This window comes from Camelus dromedarius, chromosome 14 (assembly GCF_036321535.1).
Source record: "Camelus dromedarius isolate mCamDro1 chromosome 14, mCamDro1.pat, whole genome shotgun sequence".
NCBI lineage: Eukaryota > Metazoa > Chordata > Mammalia > Artiodactyla > Camelidae > Camelus > Camelus dromedarius.
In genome coordinates, this window is record NC_087449.1 from 51,991,560 (window position 1) to 52,006,323 (window position 14,764).

At 58.6% G+C, this 14,764-nt stretch overlaps 1 long non-coding RNA gene across 3 annotated transcripts in view; it reads left to right on the top strand.

Annotated features, from left to right (window-relative positions):
- Window positions 1-3,289: 3,289 nt before the first annotated feature.
- AHDC1 (AT-hook DNA binding motif containing 1) overlaps window positions 3,290-14,764 on the top strand; it is a 63,893-nt gene continuing 52,418 nt past the window's right edge. The window contains exons 1-2 of one of the 3 annotated variants that reach the window (XR_010383916.1): window positions 3,290-3,847; window positions 4,078-4,175. This is a non-coding gene — a long non-coding RNA (AT-hook DNA binding motif containing 1). The other 2 variants (XR_010383917.1, XR_004140659.2) reach the window with 2 other exon arrangements.

A 14,764-nucleotide genomic window follows, 5' to 3' on the forward strand; every position in this document is an offset into this window, starting at 1 on the left:
GATTTGCAGGGAGGGGGAAGTGGAGGGAGGCCAGCACAGGAGGAGGGATAATGGGGACCTGAGGGCCTTAGTTCCCACTGTACCACAATGAAGAAGGGCTTCCTGCTTCCATGGTTTCTGGGACCCCCGCTCTGAGCTGTTCCCATCCAGAGGAGGGGAAAACCAAGGCCATGATGGCTCCAGTCCAACGGGCCTCTTGTTCCTGTATCTGTAGCTTGGTGGCTCTCTTCGCCTCAGTTTCCCCTTCTGTGGACTGGGCTGAACCCCTCCCTAGCCATCCACACCTTTCCTGAGGGAGCTCCAAGAGGGGGGGCTTCTGTAGTCAGGGAGGGCAGAGAGACCCAAGTCTCACTTCACTCTGCCCTTTCCCAGAGCTCCAGGGGCCTGGCTCCAGGCTGCTGTGACCCCTCAGTTATTGTCATTATTATCATCATGACTTGCTAGGCCCTCAGTATGCCCTTGCCAGTTTTCAAAGTGCTTTCACATCCATGTGTTCAGTAAATCTTCTGCACATCCCTGCCTGTAACACAGGGGCCAGAGTACTCCTCAATTTTACACATGTGGAAACTGAGACTCAGAGAGGTCAAGGACGCAGAATAGCAGAATCAGAACCAGGTCTGTCGGGCTCCTATTCCACATGGCCTCCAAACCCTTAGGCCCTACAACTTTACCTCTGGACTCTCACCTCTATTTCCTAGGGTCTAGCTATACCACCTTCTACTTACATTGAAACAAAAGTGCTTGAAGTGAGCTGAGCCCAGAAAGGAATGATGCAGTTTCTTCCAGAACTGAGGTCCCCTCCTTTAAGTCTGTTTTCTCAGGGAGCCTACAGCTACCCTGCCAGGACTGTAGCAACCCCAGGTGCTGTTTTTAAGGACTGGGTAAGCCCCCTTTTAGACAAGGCGACTGAAGCAGATATGGAGATTAGACACTAGGTGGCAGCAGCCACCCACAGGAAGAGTCTGCTTGAGTTTGGGGAGAGCACCCCCCAACCCAACCCAATTTGGATAGGATCCAAGAGAAAGACAAGCTCCCAAATGACTGGGAAACCTTGTAATGCTTAGTTTCCAGCTATGCCCAACACCTTAGGGACTAATAGCACCCACCCTTTCTGGGGAGAGGGCAACTGAAGCCTTTTTGTGTGGGAGGGGTATGCTTGGACCACCCTACCTAACTTCTATCCCCATCTCACACTTGGAGACCAGGGCCCTACCAGCCTTGTCCTCTGCACCTCATCACTTAACCTTTCTGCTCCCATGTCTTTCCCAAACTTCTCTTCATCCCAATCTACCTGGTGCTCCCTAGTTCCCCCAAACCATTCACACCCAATTCCTCCCACCCAAACCTTGATTCAATTTGGGTGGGGTCTTCATGCCCTGTGGCAGAGCCTAACAGGTAAGGATATTGTGAAGGGGTAAAAGAAAGGGAAACATGGGCTTTTCTTACGCTCCCCAATGCTGAAGTCTCACCAGTGGGGGACCAGCTGGGGCAAGTCTCATCTATTTGTGATAACTTTTGACCCAGGATTTGGAGTTGCAAGGGGCCCCTAACAACCTTAACCATTGCTTTCACTAATATCTGACCTTACAGTACTTCCCGTTCAATGACCAAATCTTTGAACCCAGGGCTCGCCTGCAAGGAGAAGCTGCTCCCAGATGGGGGCCTCTGCAACTGGCCACGTCAGCACCGCCCCCCTCACCCCTCCCGCTGTGATGCCAGATCAATAAGCATACTATTTAGAGCCCTAGACCTCTCCCATCGCTGCTGTGTGCCCCAACCCCAACAAAGAGCCAACAGCATGTTCCCCAAGGTATCTTCTTTTGCCCTTTGGGGGTTCCAGACCATCCTAGAGGAGGGGCTTGGGAGGAATTGAGGTGTAGGGAAGGTAGTGATAGGGAGCTGCAGTTGGCAAAATGACACCACCTGCCTTTGTCACATGCTGGCCATCACCCCACATCACCCCGCAGGGCCAAAGTGGGAGCCAGAAACAGGTGGGCCAAGGACAAAGGCACTGCTGAAGGAACTTCAGACATGGGACAAGACAGAAAAAGCCAGCAGACACTGGACAAAGGAATGTCAGACACACAGATGAAGTGGGACTAGTGCAGGACCAGTCAGGGCCGGTGTTGGTAGCCGCAGGACAGGACTGCAACCATGCATTATTCATCTCCATGTTCCCTGTGAGCCCTGCACACCTAAGTTAACATTTGTCGAATTGGAGTGCCAAGGGAGGGCACACGAACGCTGGGAGAGAAGGTCCGATGGAGGCCTGGGGAGTCACAGCTCCCTGCCATGGCCCAGAGGTTAAACAGTGGGCTTTGGACTCAAACAGTCCCTGGTCCAGTTGGGCTCTACCACTTCATACTGGGGGACATGGGCCCTTCATGGAAATAACAGTACCATTTCACCAGGTCTTTGCTGGACTCGAGGGCCCTGTGGTGCCCAGTAAATAGCAGCATCAATTCTCCTTCCTGTCCAGCTACGTTCTCTTAGTAACCAGGCCCTGGCAGTGCACATTCCCATCTGTGAGGATAGGCCAGGCAGGGGGCCTGAAGCGAGGGGCTGGATAACAGATGTGACCTGAAGAGGAGGTAGGTGAAAATGCTGAGTCCAGCCCCCTGGGCACAGCAGGAGCTCTGAACTGTTGAATCTGAATCTTGCTTCCTGACACAAGGAAAAAGCTCAGTCTAATTCAAGAAGGCAAGGCGCCCAGGGTCGGGTGGGGGAGCGGCGGGGCGGGGCGGGGGGGGGGCGGGAGCGGGTGGTCTGTGATCTGTTGATTATCCAGGACTTTTGTGCCCTCACCGCCCTTGGACTTCTCGAAAAGCTAGGCTTTGGTAGGGGGGGCGCTAAAGGCAGAGCTCAGAACTTGAGCCGGGGTCACTGCGTGGGGAGGAGGTACTGGTGGGCTTTGAGATTTCTGGAGCAGCCCTCCCGCCATAAACCCTCGCACTTTACTCAACATGAAATCTTTTCAGGAGAAAACGCCCCCAAATTCAAGAAGCTGATCCTCCCCTCCCTCCTCTTCCTCTCCCACTTAACTGGGACGCCCCAGAAAGTCGCAGGCCTTTTAGCTAATCCCTCGATTCCCTATTCTACTCTCATTCCATTCTCAGACCCTACCTCTTCGCTCCCACCCGCAACCTCCGTTCGAGCCAGAGACCCCCCCGGGGGACAAGGAACGTGGGAAACGTTCCCAATCCTTGGGGAGAACTAGCACCCCTAGGTAAAGAGGACGCGCCCCCGCCGGAGGGGCCAGGGCTCTGGTTCCCTGCGGGGTCCCGGCCGCGCCGTCGGAGCAGCCGGCGCCGCCCCGCCCGCCCCGCGCGCCGAGCGGCCGCGGCGAGGACTACAAGTCCCGGCGTGCCGCGCGCGTGCTCCCCCCTGGGGTTCCGGATGGTGAGCGGCGAAGGTAAGGCGAGCTCGCAGAGGCAGCGGCGGCGGCGGCGGAGACGGAGAGAGGCAGGCAGGCAGGGCGAGGGCGAGAGACGGAGGGAGGGAGCGAGCGAGGCAGACCAGACAGACAGACAGGCGGGCGGGCAGGCAGAGCGAGCCACCCGCCAGGCTGCGCTCAGCCCCGCTCACAGCGGAGAGAGCAGAAGGCAGGAGGAGGGAGGGGAGGAGGAGGAGGGAGGGAGAGAGGGAATCCAGCTACCACCACCCAAAGCCAGCGTCTGCTTTCTGTCCTCATTTCCTTTTCCCACCCAGCTCTGAGAGCAGAGAAAGGCAGAGGGAGCGAAAGATAGAGACAGTCAGAGAGACAGACAGACAGCCAGAGAGAGCGGGAGGGAGGAGGGCGGAGGAGGAGGAGCAGGAGGAGGACTACGCGGGGCGCGTTCCCTCCCAGGTTTGCAATTGGGGAGGTGGGGGCGGGGGTGTCCAGGGCTGTGAGAGTGTGTGCACGGTGGGGGTAGCGAGGGGGGCACAGGGAGCAAAGGAGTGACCGAGGTGGGGGGCGCCGCGGGAGCGGGGGGCCGTGTCCAGCGGAGTTAGCGGCGGAGAATGTGAGCCGAGGCGCGAGCCATGCTGTCAGCAACGGCGGGCGGCTCAGGGCTCCTCCACGACTCCTCTCTCCAGCAGCCGGGCGCCCGCGTCGCTGCCGCCGCCGGAAGACAGACGCCCCCCAAAGCCCCTCGCCTGGCTCGGACCCACGGAGCCGGTAGCCCAGCACTCCGGTGAGTGGCTCCTCCTCCCTAGCCCTAGACCCCTGCTGGGGACCAGCCGGCCGTGCTCTTTTGTGCAGCGCACCGGGGGGGCCCCGCGCCCCCTTCGCGTGCCCCGGTCCGGTCCGCCGGACCCGGTGGCTGCGGTGCCCGCGGTGCGGTCGGTCTTTGTTTCCACCGGGGCCCGCGGCTCGGCTGGGCTCGGCTCGAAGCCTGGCAGGCAGCGCCGGGAAGGGGGAGGGGGAGGTGGACGAGAAGGGGGGGCGGGGAGGGGGGGTTCTCGGGTTTCCTGGCCGCCCCGCGGCTCCCCCGGCTCGGGGGCGAGGTGCGCGCCCAGAGCTGCCGCGCGCCCCCTCCTCCTTCCCCCTCCCTCCGTTTTTGGATTTAAAACTGCAATTTGCTCTCCAGCTTGCTGAGAATGTGGGGGGGGGTGTGGAGGGGGGGGACCGTGGGAGCGGAGAACAAGGCTGGATTTTAGGAACGGCGCTGGGAAAGGGGGAGACTGCGGAGGGAGGAGCCCCTCCCCTTCAACCCCCAAATCCCAAGGTTCCTATGGTGCTCTGGGAGTTAAGGGGCGGGGACCTAATGACCCGGAGGGGGTGTGGGGCGGAGGAGGGATTTGGGGGCGGCCGGGGCCAGAGGGGTTGGGCCGCGTGCCCGGTTACCTGGCGAACAAAGTCGGCTCACTTTTGCATAAATAAATAAATAATCGCCTATCAATGCGTTTCCTCTGAGGCTCTGATTGAATCGGCCCCCTCTTCCCCAGGGGGTGGGGTGCTGAGTGACAGCTGTCAGCCCCCTGGGCCGGTAGCTGGGGGTGAATTGCTGAATCCCTCTGCTTTCTGGGTAAGGGCGCCTTACCCTGGCTGGGTCCTGGGTCCCCGGGCAGAGCCAGAGGGGCAGGGGGCTGGCTCAGAGTCTAGGAAATAACCTTGTTTCCTGTTCTACAGGAAAAGGGACAGCATCCCAGAGTTTGGGGGCTGGGGATGAGGACTGCTGGGAGCTGGAGGGGTTCCCCAGCAGCCTGACCCCCCAGCCTCTTGCCAGGCGAAGGGGCCAGCTGAGGGAGGAAGGATGTGGGCCTTGCTGGCCGGAGGCGGGAGCTGGGGCTGTCCCTGAGGCGGGCAGCGGGCACAGAGAGGGAGGAGGGAGAGAGAGAGAAGCGGGGGCGGGAATTCTCTACCGCAGACCCTGGGGGCCAGGGCCAGATGTGGAGGGGTGGGGAGTCCCCCCTCCCTCCTAGCTTGGGGGCCCTGGGGCTGGGCTGGGAGGGGCTGAGCCTGGTGCCCTCCGTTCTGCACCAGTGCCTGACTGGCAGGGCCAGCTGAATTTGGGCCCAGGCGTCACCCTGGGGGGCAGGGCCCGGCTGCACCAGCCTGGTCCCTGAGTACAAGGAGGGACCCTTGGGGGGCCTGTGCCTGTCTGGCTGGGCAGGCGTTTCCCACCGGACCAGTTGGTGTCAGGCGGGACTTGGCCCCAGCTCCCTGGGCAGCGCTCAGGGTGTGAGGACAAGCTTTGCCTCCGGGTCAGGGTGGCCACATTTTGTCCGCTGCTGCCGCCGGCGGGGCGGGGGCATGTGCCCAGGCCTGGGCAGAGTCCTGCCAGGAGCATTTGGGGTGTTTCTATTGTTGGCTTGTTCCTGTTCCGTGTGGCCCAGTGTGTGTAGCTGTGTGAGCTGGGGCTGTATATGAAAGATTACCAGTCAGTCCATCCCCTACACTTGCCCCATCCCTCCACTTGTGGGGGCAGGCTGGGTTGTGGTGGTGAGCTGTAGGGGGACCCCCCCCAGGTGGCATGTGCATGCAGCTTGCCATCTCCCTCCTTTGAGCAGATGTATATTTATTTTTATAGTAATGGAAAATCAAACTGGATAGTAAGTTGAATTCATTTTTTTCTTCTGCTGTGTCAATAGTTGGAATAACCCCCAGAGACTAGTGAACTTCTTGCCCCAGAGCTCCCACCCTCCAAAGGTAGCAAAGATCAGTGAGGGCATGATCTTTGGGGGACCAGTGGATTCCGGTTCAAACCAGTGACTCTTGTCCCTCTTGGTCTGGCACTGGGACAGGTGCCCAGGTAGGCAGGGAAGGCATTGCCCCCCTCCCCAGGTATCCCCCTCCCACCACCGGGTAGTCTGGCCTCTCAGCTGTCTCCTTGGTCAGTGGCTAAGCTGTGCCCAAGCCTTCAGGGACATTCTCCTGGTGGGCTCTCTCCCCCTGCCTGGGCTCCCAGCCCACGTGCTGATATTTATTTTCTGTAGTAAAATCCATTTTTAATGCCGTTACTTTTGAAATAATATAGAGAGAAACAAATGTGATGTGTTTAAGTTGCCCTCTGTGAGTTTTTAATGTGATCTATGGCTGAGGTAGTGATGGAAGGAGCTGTTGGGCTTGGAGAAATTTGGTGTCATAAAGAAAAAGAGCTTGCTGTTTATTATGGTTGCTGGGCTGGGGGGTCTGGAACAGGGTCATGGGGGCAGAGTGCCCCAGCACCCCCAGGTGCTGTGGTTGGACAGCATTGCTTCTCAGTTTGGAGGTGTATTGTTTCCAGGATTATTTTGCATTGCTCCCCAGCCCTTGATGGGACCTTTGGTGAGAGAGCTTGGGAGCTGGGGGGCTTTGCCCCACCTCATTTCACCTGCTTAGATTTTGGCAGGGAGGCTTCTAGAACCTCCTGCTGAGCTAAGTGGAGGTGTATTGTGGGGAGGATGGATTTGGATTCTAAAGGAGATTAAGGGATGGGATTTCCACCTGCTTGGTATGGCTATGCTGGAGGCTTGAGGGGCGACTGTTCCTGGCAGAAGACCTTTTTTTTTAAGGGGGGGTGGGCTACTCTGAACTGGCAGAGCCCAGAGGGATATTGCTTGTTCTCAGATCAGCCTTGAGCACTGGCTCCAGCCACTACCTCCTCTTGCCTCTGTTCCCTATTGGACAGGGGCTTCCTCCAGGCAAACCTGATCCCCCTCACTTCCCCTCCTCTCCACTCTGTCCCACCCCAGGTCAACTTCTTTTTTTTTTTTTCTTTTTGGTTTGGGAATACAGAGCTCTGTGTCTTGTGCCAGCCACCCAAGACCAAAGGGTGCCATGCCTTCGTACCAGATGCCCAGGCGCTTCTGGTCTGATTAGTGAGGTCAAGCAGACTCACTATTATGGGATGGAGCCCAGCTCTGTCTCTGGGTCCCCTGGGACTCTTGGGACAGAGCTGGGGAGAGGGGAGTCAGGATGGGGTGGAGCTGGGAACCGCAGGGCAGGGAGCAAAGGTAAAATTGCTGCTAATGTCAGCAGATGGACCCCCCCCCAGGGAGAGAGCTGGGGGAGTTGGGGAGGAGAGAGACCCAGACAGCCACATGCAAGGTGGAAAGAGGGAAAGATGGTGACAGAAGCCAGTAATGAGGGGATGAGGGAGAAAACAGTGACAGAGAAGAGCCAGGATCAGAGCCCCTGGAGATGGCATCCAGAGGACCAAGAAGGCCTAGGCATGTGCCACTCCCCACCCCACAGCTTGAAATGAGTGGACACTGAGGGTCTCTCACCCAAGATAAAATGCTACTGGATTGTATTTGGAGGAAAGACAAGTGGGTATCTCTGGGAAGAGGGAGGAGGACAGGTGGGAGAGAGAGGGGGTGAAGGACTCCCACAGAAGGAGGGAGAACTGGGAGACAGGGGATTCCATGGGTCACTTGACTAATGTTCCTGCCCCAGGGCAGCGTCTCCCCACTGTCTTCTCCAAATGCCTGGGAACAGAGCCCTGAGCTCTTCCTTGGACCTGGAGGCGGGGCATGAGGCAGGTACAGTGCCCCACAGGTTGTGGGCACTCTGTGGCAGGAGGCATCGGGGTTTTAAAAGCGGGGAACATTAGGAACATTAGAGACACCAGGGGCATCATCCAGTTGGATTCCCCCCCACCTTGTTTGACAGGAGGAAACCCAGTCTAGAGAGGGGAGCCTCTGGCCCAAGGTTAGGCACTTGGCAGAGACTGGCCTGGGACCTAGGTTCTTTCCCTCACCTCTCTGTAGTTAGAGCTGGAACAGCTGCAGGGGGCCTCCTGGGTGCGGAGGGGGGCCAGAGCCTGGGGAGAGGAGCAGGCGGGCACCCTTGTGGCCAGAGCCCCCCAGGGGAGGGGGAGGTGCCGCTGCCGGGAGAGAGGGAGGGAGGGGCGAGAGGAGGGGAAACAGTGAGTCAGGCTTCCAAGAGCTGAGGATGAGAGAGCCAGAGCTGGGAGGGAGAGGGCAGGGAGGGCTGCTCAGAAGCGAGGAGAGGGAGGGGGCCCAGCCAGGGGCAAGGAGAGCTCTAGAGGGAGGGAGCCAGCCCTGGCCCTGGCCCTGGCCCTGGCCCAGCGTTGGGCTGTGTAGGGCTGTGCAGAGGGTGCAGCCAGTATGGACTTTGCCCGCTGCAGGTCAGGAAGGAGGCAGATTCTGCCTCTGTAGCGTCCCTTTCTTTCCCTATTCCTCATTATGATCCCACCCCAGGACTTCAGGAGGAATGACTGTGCTGTCCCATCACTTCCTCAGTTTCCCCATCTATTGTGGGATTTGGACTGTGAGCTATTCTCAGAGAGCTGTGGGGGTGGGCAGAGCCTCCTGGGAGGTGTTGAGGGATACCTTCTCAAGCTTCTGGCTTTGTGCTGGGGGCCCTGTTGGAGGCTGCCACCAGTCCAGGTAGGGTGAGAGTCTCTGGGGTAGGGCTCCTGCTGAGAGCCCTCTGAGTTGCTAGGCTAGGGAGTGGGGGTGGTGGGCTGTGTGTGTGTGTGTGTGTGTGTATGAGAGAGAGAGAGAGTCAGAGGTGGGGGCTGGTATGGCAGTGGTATGTGGACTGCCTGGGGCCTCTCAGGATGGTCAGTGCCTAGACAGGGCCAAGATCTCCACATGTCCAGAGCCACCCTCCAGTTAGGAGGAGGGGAGACACTTGTGTGATTCTCTGTGGGTCAGAGGCTCTGGAAAAACTGGGAGGTGGGAATGGTCCCTGTGGGAGCTGGTGAGAACTGCCTATGCGGCCCCTCATGTCTGGAGCTGGAACCAGAACTGGAGGGCTCCCCAAGGGACTGCCTGGGAGGGGAAGACCCCCTCCCACCCAGCTGACAGAAAGCTATGGCTCCCAACCCTTCCTTCACCCAAGGCCTGGCATCTCCGGGTCCTTCCCTCTTGGATCCCTCATCCCCTCATTGACTAGAAAATGAGGAAGGTGGGAACTGAAGCTGCCTCTCCTACAGGGCCTGGCTTTGGGGGGGAATGACGTGAGGGCAAAGTGAGGCCCCCCTGCCTCCCCCTTACACATGCATGCACAGACTCAGCTGCAGTGAGGCCCTGCTTTCTCTCCTCTTTCTGCTCTGGGGTCCTTGGCTTGGGAGCCCAGGGGAGGGGCCGCTTCTGCAGCTGGCTGGCCCCGAACTCCCAGCTCAGCCCAGCTGCTACTGAAGCTTCCAGAAGCTGCAGCTTTGCACCCCCCCCACACCCCCTGAGCCAGGAGAGGCCTTTGCTGACCTGGGGGAGGGTGCCTTGGTGAGCGAGTGGGCACCCTTAGAAGGACTAGCACAGACAACCAGACAGATGGGTGGCGGAGCAGATGGACAGAGACACCCACGCACAGGCAGACGGAGAGAGACGGACAGATGGACCAGGACAGGGAGAGACGGACAGACAGAGGTGCTGGCAGAGAGAGGAGTCAGAAAAATGGAAGGGCCTGGGGAGAGAAAGACAGAGAGACAGAGACTTGGAGACAGGGAGATTCAAAGAGGGAGACAAGGTGACTGAGATGGGAGGAGAGATCTGGGGTAGAGGGGGAGAGGCAGGAGATAAAGAAAGGGGGAAACCCAGAGAGAGGAAGAGAGAGGAGAGACTTGAGGCTACAAACCACAAACAAGGATTTGATGAGAATCTGGAAGGTGTTTTCTCCTGCTTCCCTTCCGAAACCCCCAGGCCAGCCAAGTCTCCATTCCTTCCACCCCCGGCTCAGTTTCCAGCTGCTAAAGAGGTCAGGGAGAAAGAGAGCAAGGAAAAGAGAAACACACACACACACACACACACACACACACACACACACACACACACACACACACACACACACACACACACACACACACACACACACACACACACACACACACACACACACACACACACACACACACACACACACACACACACACACACACACACACACACACACACACACACACACCCTCTCCTCCCTGCTCCTCCCTGATCTTTTGTAGGGGCAGGGAGTTGCGGAGGGCGCCTCTCCTAACCCTGACCCCTCCTCCAGTTGTGTATACTTCTTGTCTCAGAAAATATCCCACAACACTTCCCACTCACCAGGTTGGATAAAAGCTCCCGCCCCCGCTCACACCTGTCCACAAAGGCCCTGCCTCACACTCATAAACACACGCTTTATGACATACAAGTCTCTGCTCTCACACTCATCCTAAGTCTCACAATACAACTGGTGAACTTGTCCCTAGGCTTTCTTACCCAACAGGCAGTGACACGCAGACCTTGTCATGGGGTCTCAGGATATGTTGACACACACACATAACACAGTGACCGTCTCACACAACTACATCTCACACCAGAGCAGAGAGAGGGCTCTTGCTCTCTGGAGGTGAAGATCAGGGCTGCCAGGGAGCCATGGTGCCGGGGGCGGGGGATTGGGGGGAGGCGGTATGCCCCTGACTCTTACCTAGCTGGCAGGGTGGGAAGGCAGGAGGCCCTCTCAGCCAATGGGAGCCCTCCTGGGAAGTTGCAGGGCCTGGCCTGGACACAGGTAAATTGGTTGGTGTGAAAGAACTGAGAGTTGATCAGAGTGTGTGTGCGCGCGCGTGCACATGCAAACACGCACGTGTGTATAGGTATAAGGGCTGGTGAGTGTCTGTTAACAGTGTGTGTAAGAGAGAGTGCATGTGAGATGGAATATGGGTGTGACAGGGAGATCAAGGTGTGTGGAATGTGTGGGTGTATGTGTGATAGCTCCTTGTCAGGTATGTATGTGTGGAGGCATGTATGTGACAGGTGTGTGTGGCTGTACCTGGTTTTACAGGGTGGAAGTGTGTGTAATGGGCATACATATATGAAGGACTAGGACCCTGGGGGTGAGGTGTGTGTGTGTGAGGGTGCAGTGTTCTGCAGGTGTGAAGGTGTGGGGGGGTGTTTGCGTGTGAGTGTAGGCAGGGTGCACATAGGAGAGGGTAGCTGCCTGGGTGGGGCTGTGAGCTTGTAGCCTGAGTTGAAGGGCTGTTTTCTAAGGCAAGGATGCCGCTTGAACAGAGGCTATTGGCATGAACACATGCAAAGGGGCTCCAAGGCTCACAGTCGGGCGCTGACCCACACCGATGCACAAGGACAGACATACCCACCCCATCCTCCCTCTTCCTCTCTCCTGGCGTCAGTGGTTTTCGAAGGAGCCTCCTTGAGGACTGTTTGCTGTGCAGTTCCCCCCACCCCCCAGCCCGTGCCTCTTCAAACACTGCGATGCCCTCCAGGCAGCTTTGTGGAGGCTCCTGCCTCGACCATCTGAAGGCAGATGGGTGGGCTGGGATCTGCTGCCGCCCCCCGGGGAGCGAGGAGGTGGCTCTGCTCCTTGGGCCTGGGCACAGGCTGAGACAGATGGACTGCCTGTCTCGACACCCCCACATGGGGTCTAGGGGTGGGGCAGGCACCCCCCAGCAGAGGGGTTCTAGCAGACAGCCCCAGGCGGGCCCCTGAGCAAGGTCAGGACTGCCCTTCATCTCAGAGGGGCACCCACCCTCACCCTGCAGCCCCATCACCTGTCTGGGCACAGGGACCCAACTGCAGCCCTCACACCTCCTAAATACACTACTGCTTCCTACTCACAGCTCCAGCACCCCTAAACACACATCCCCAGAATCTCCACACACAGCCTCTCCACATCCAGCCACCTTCCTCACATCCAACTGCCCTGCCTGCACACAGCCCCAGCCCACCCCCAACACACAACCACCACATGGCTACCCACCCAAACACATACTTCCAGCCCTAGTACTTAGCCAAAACCCAGGTTTTTATGACCCACCATGAGACCCCCAAACACCCCAACATACACACACAGCTTCTACTGCATCCTCAGACATATCAACTTCCTCTCCAACCCAACACCTCCCCGGACATACCCAGGACCACACTACAGCCCTAATACCTCCCACGTGCTCAGACTCTCAGAGCCTAGCACCTAACAGATTATAGATACACAGGTTCCCCCCAGAGCCCCAACATTTCCCCAGTTACAGCCCAGCACCTCCCTAAAACACACCGATACAGCCCCCTCCACTCTCCAAACTCAACAACCCCCGCATACACACAACACCCACTCAGACAAGAACACCCCCTATAGCCACACCATTTCTCTCAAACACACAGACATAGCTTCAGTTCTAATATATCTCTGAACGGATAGCGTCCCCCTAGCTTCTCGTACCTTCCCAGACACAGGTGCGCACACACACTCACACCCCCCCAGATCCCAGCACCTCCTCAAACAGGCCTCTATACATCCCCAACAGGCTCCAGCCCCAGTACTTTCCTCAGCCATCAAAGGGCCGAGGGACAGCCCCCACACCGCCTCAGACACCAGTCCCACATACATACACAAACACACAACCTCAGCTCAGTCGAAACCCTGCACCCAGTCACCCCTCAGAGCTGCTCTGCCCTGTTCCCTGCACCCCTACCTCACTCTGCAGCCCTCACTCCCACCATCACACATTCCAGCACACCCTCCCCACCACAGTGCTTGCCATCACCGCTCTCCCACCCTGTTCTCCCCAGCCCTCCTCCCCCAAAGCCCCCTTCTCCCAGACCCCCTCCCCCCGCCCTCCGGGCCGGCCCGCCCGCCCCGGATAGCCCCAGCCTTGAACACACACTGGCTCACTCTTGTGTGCTTTCTCTCTTTCTCTGCTGTCCAGTCCTCCCCCACTTCCCAGCACCTCCTCTGCCTGGGGAAGCATCTCCACCCCCCCTTGTTGCCCCAGGCCTTTCATTCCTGGACAGTGAGGCTCTATATCTGGTTCAAAGCTGCCCCACCCAAGACCCCGTGCTCTGGGCACCCTGGCCTGGGCTTTGGGGGTTTGGGGCCTCTTTGGGGGCTCTTGGCACCTGGTCACCCTGATCTCTCAGCCAAGAACTTGGAGTACCCAGCCTGCCCTGGCTCTGGCATGTATGGTGGGGGGGGGGAGCAGGGGGTGCTTGGCAGGGGGATTAACCCCCAGCCTGTGCTTTCTCAGGTGTTTACCAAATCCTCCTCCGTGGCTCACCTGAGGGGGACATTGGGCCTGGGGCTTCAGGGGAAAAGATGGGGAAGGTGCTAGCTTGACATGCTCCCCCTCCACCCCAGATCTGGGCTTGGGGCTTGGTCTCCCTGGGAGTCAGTTCCGACAGTGAAGGTTACTTTACTAGATGCATGATTTTAAACGGAATCTCCACCATCTGTTCCACCCCCTAATTACAGATGCACAGAATCCGCCTCAGAGGGCAGCATGAGGGGAGTGATTTAGAGGCTGAGCTGCTTCTGCCTGCATCAGGGCTGGGGAGATTGGGGGGGGGGCCTCTGGGTATTGCTCACAGCCCCCCAATCCCATCTCTTTGCCAAGGGCCCTTCGTGCCTCTTCTCTTGTTGGGGGTAGGCTCATAGAAAAATCCCCTGGCGCCCAAGACCTGAAAGAGGAAGCAACTGCTATGCTGAGGGAGGGGTCCCTGAGATATCGCCTGTGTCCCAGGCCCCAACAAGTCTTAGGATGCAGGCTCCATTAGAGCCTTAAAAAATTCAGTGAATCGATCTCCTGCCTGCTTCATGTGCCCTGGGGAGCCACAGGCGCTGGCTGGGCCCAGCTGTCTGCCCACCCCAGGGGTAACAGGGATGGTAAGGTAGGGAGTGGGCAGTGAGAGCAGAGGTGGGGGCATTCTGGTTTTGGCAGCAGAGGTCGCGGGCAGGTACGCCAAGACCCACCAGTTGTGTTTGCATGTATGTGCCCATCGACCTTGGCGCATGTGGCATGCCTGACCCCAGCTTGAGCTGCGCTCTCTGGGCTGGACCAGCACCAGGGACCAGAGCCTGGGCCTCAGAGGGTTCGGTAGGACACCAGGCTCCACCCTGGGGATGGGTCCACCTTTGCCCATGGCGCCAGGGACCCAGGCCCCAGCCTGCTGGGTGGTGGCAGCCTCAGGCACACTGCAGTAGAAGCTGGAGCAGTCACTGTAGGGAGAAAGGGAGCGGGGTTGGGCTGGAGGAATTTTAAAGATTGCTGCAGGCAGGAGGGTCTCTGGAACCCTGTGGAGCGGGCAGTCATGCAGAAGTAATCCTATCGCAGCCTGCCTGGAGGAGTGGCGAGGAGAGGGGGCAGGGAGGGGAAGGATGGCGCTGCTGCTCCTCTCCCACCTCAGCCCCTGCCCCAGCCAGCTGTGGAGGGAGCCAGGGACTCCAGGGGGTCCCCTGAGGAGGCACCACCATTCCACTGTGGCATGTGCCCCCTGGAGGGGCAGTGCCGCAGCTGTTGCTCAGCTCCAAGCTCTGGGTTTTATAAATAATGCAGCTTGGAGGTGGGGGCCAACTCAGCCCCCGGTCACCTTGGGTCACCCAGTGTGGCAACTCCAGCTGGCA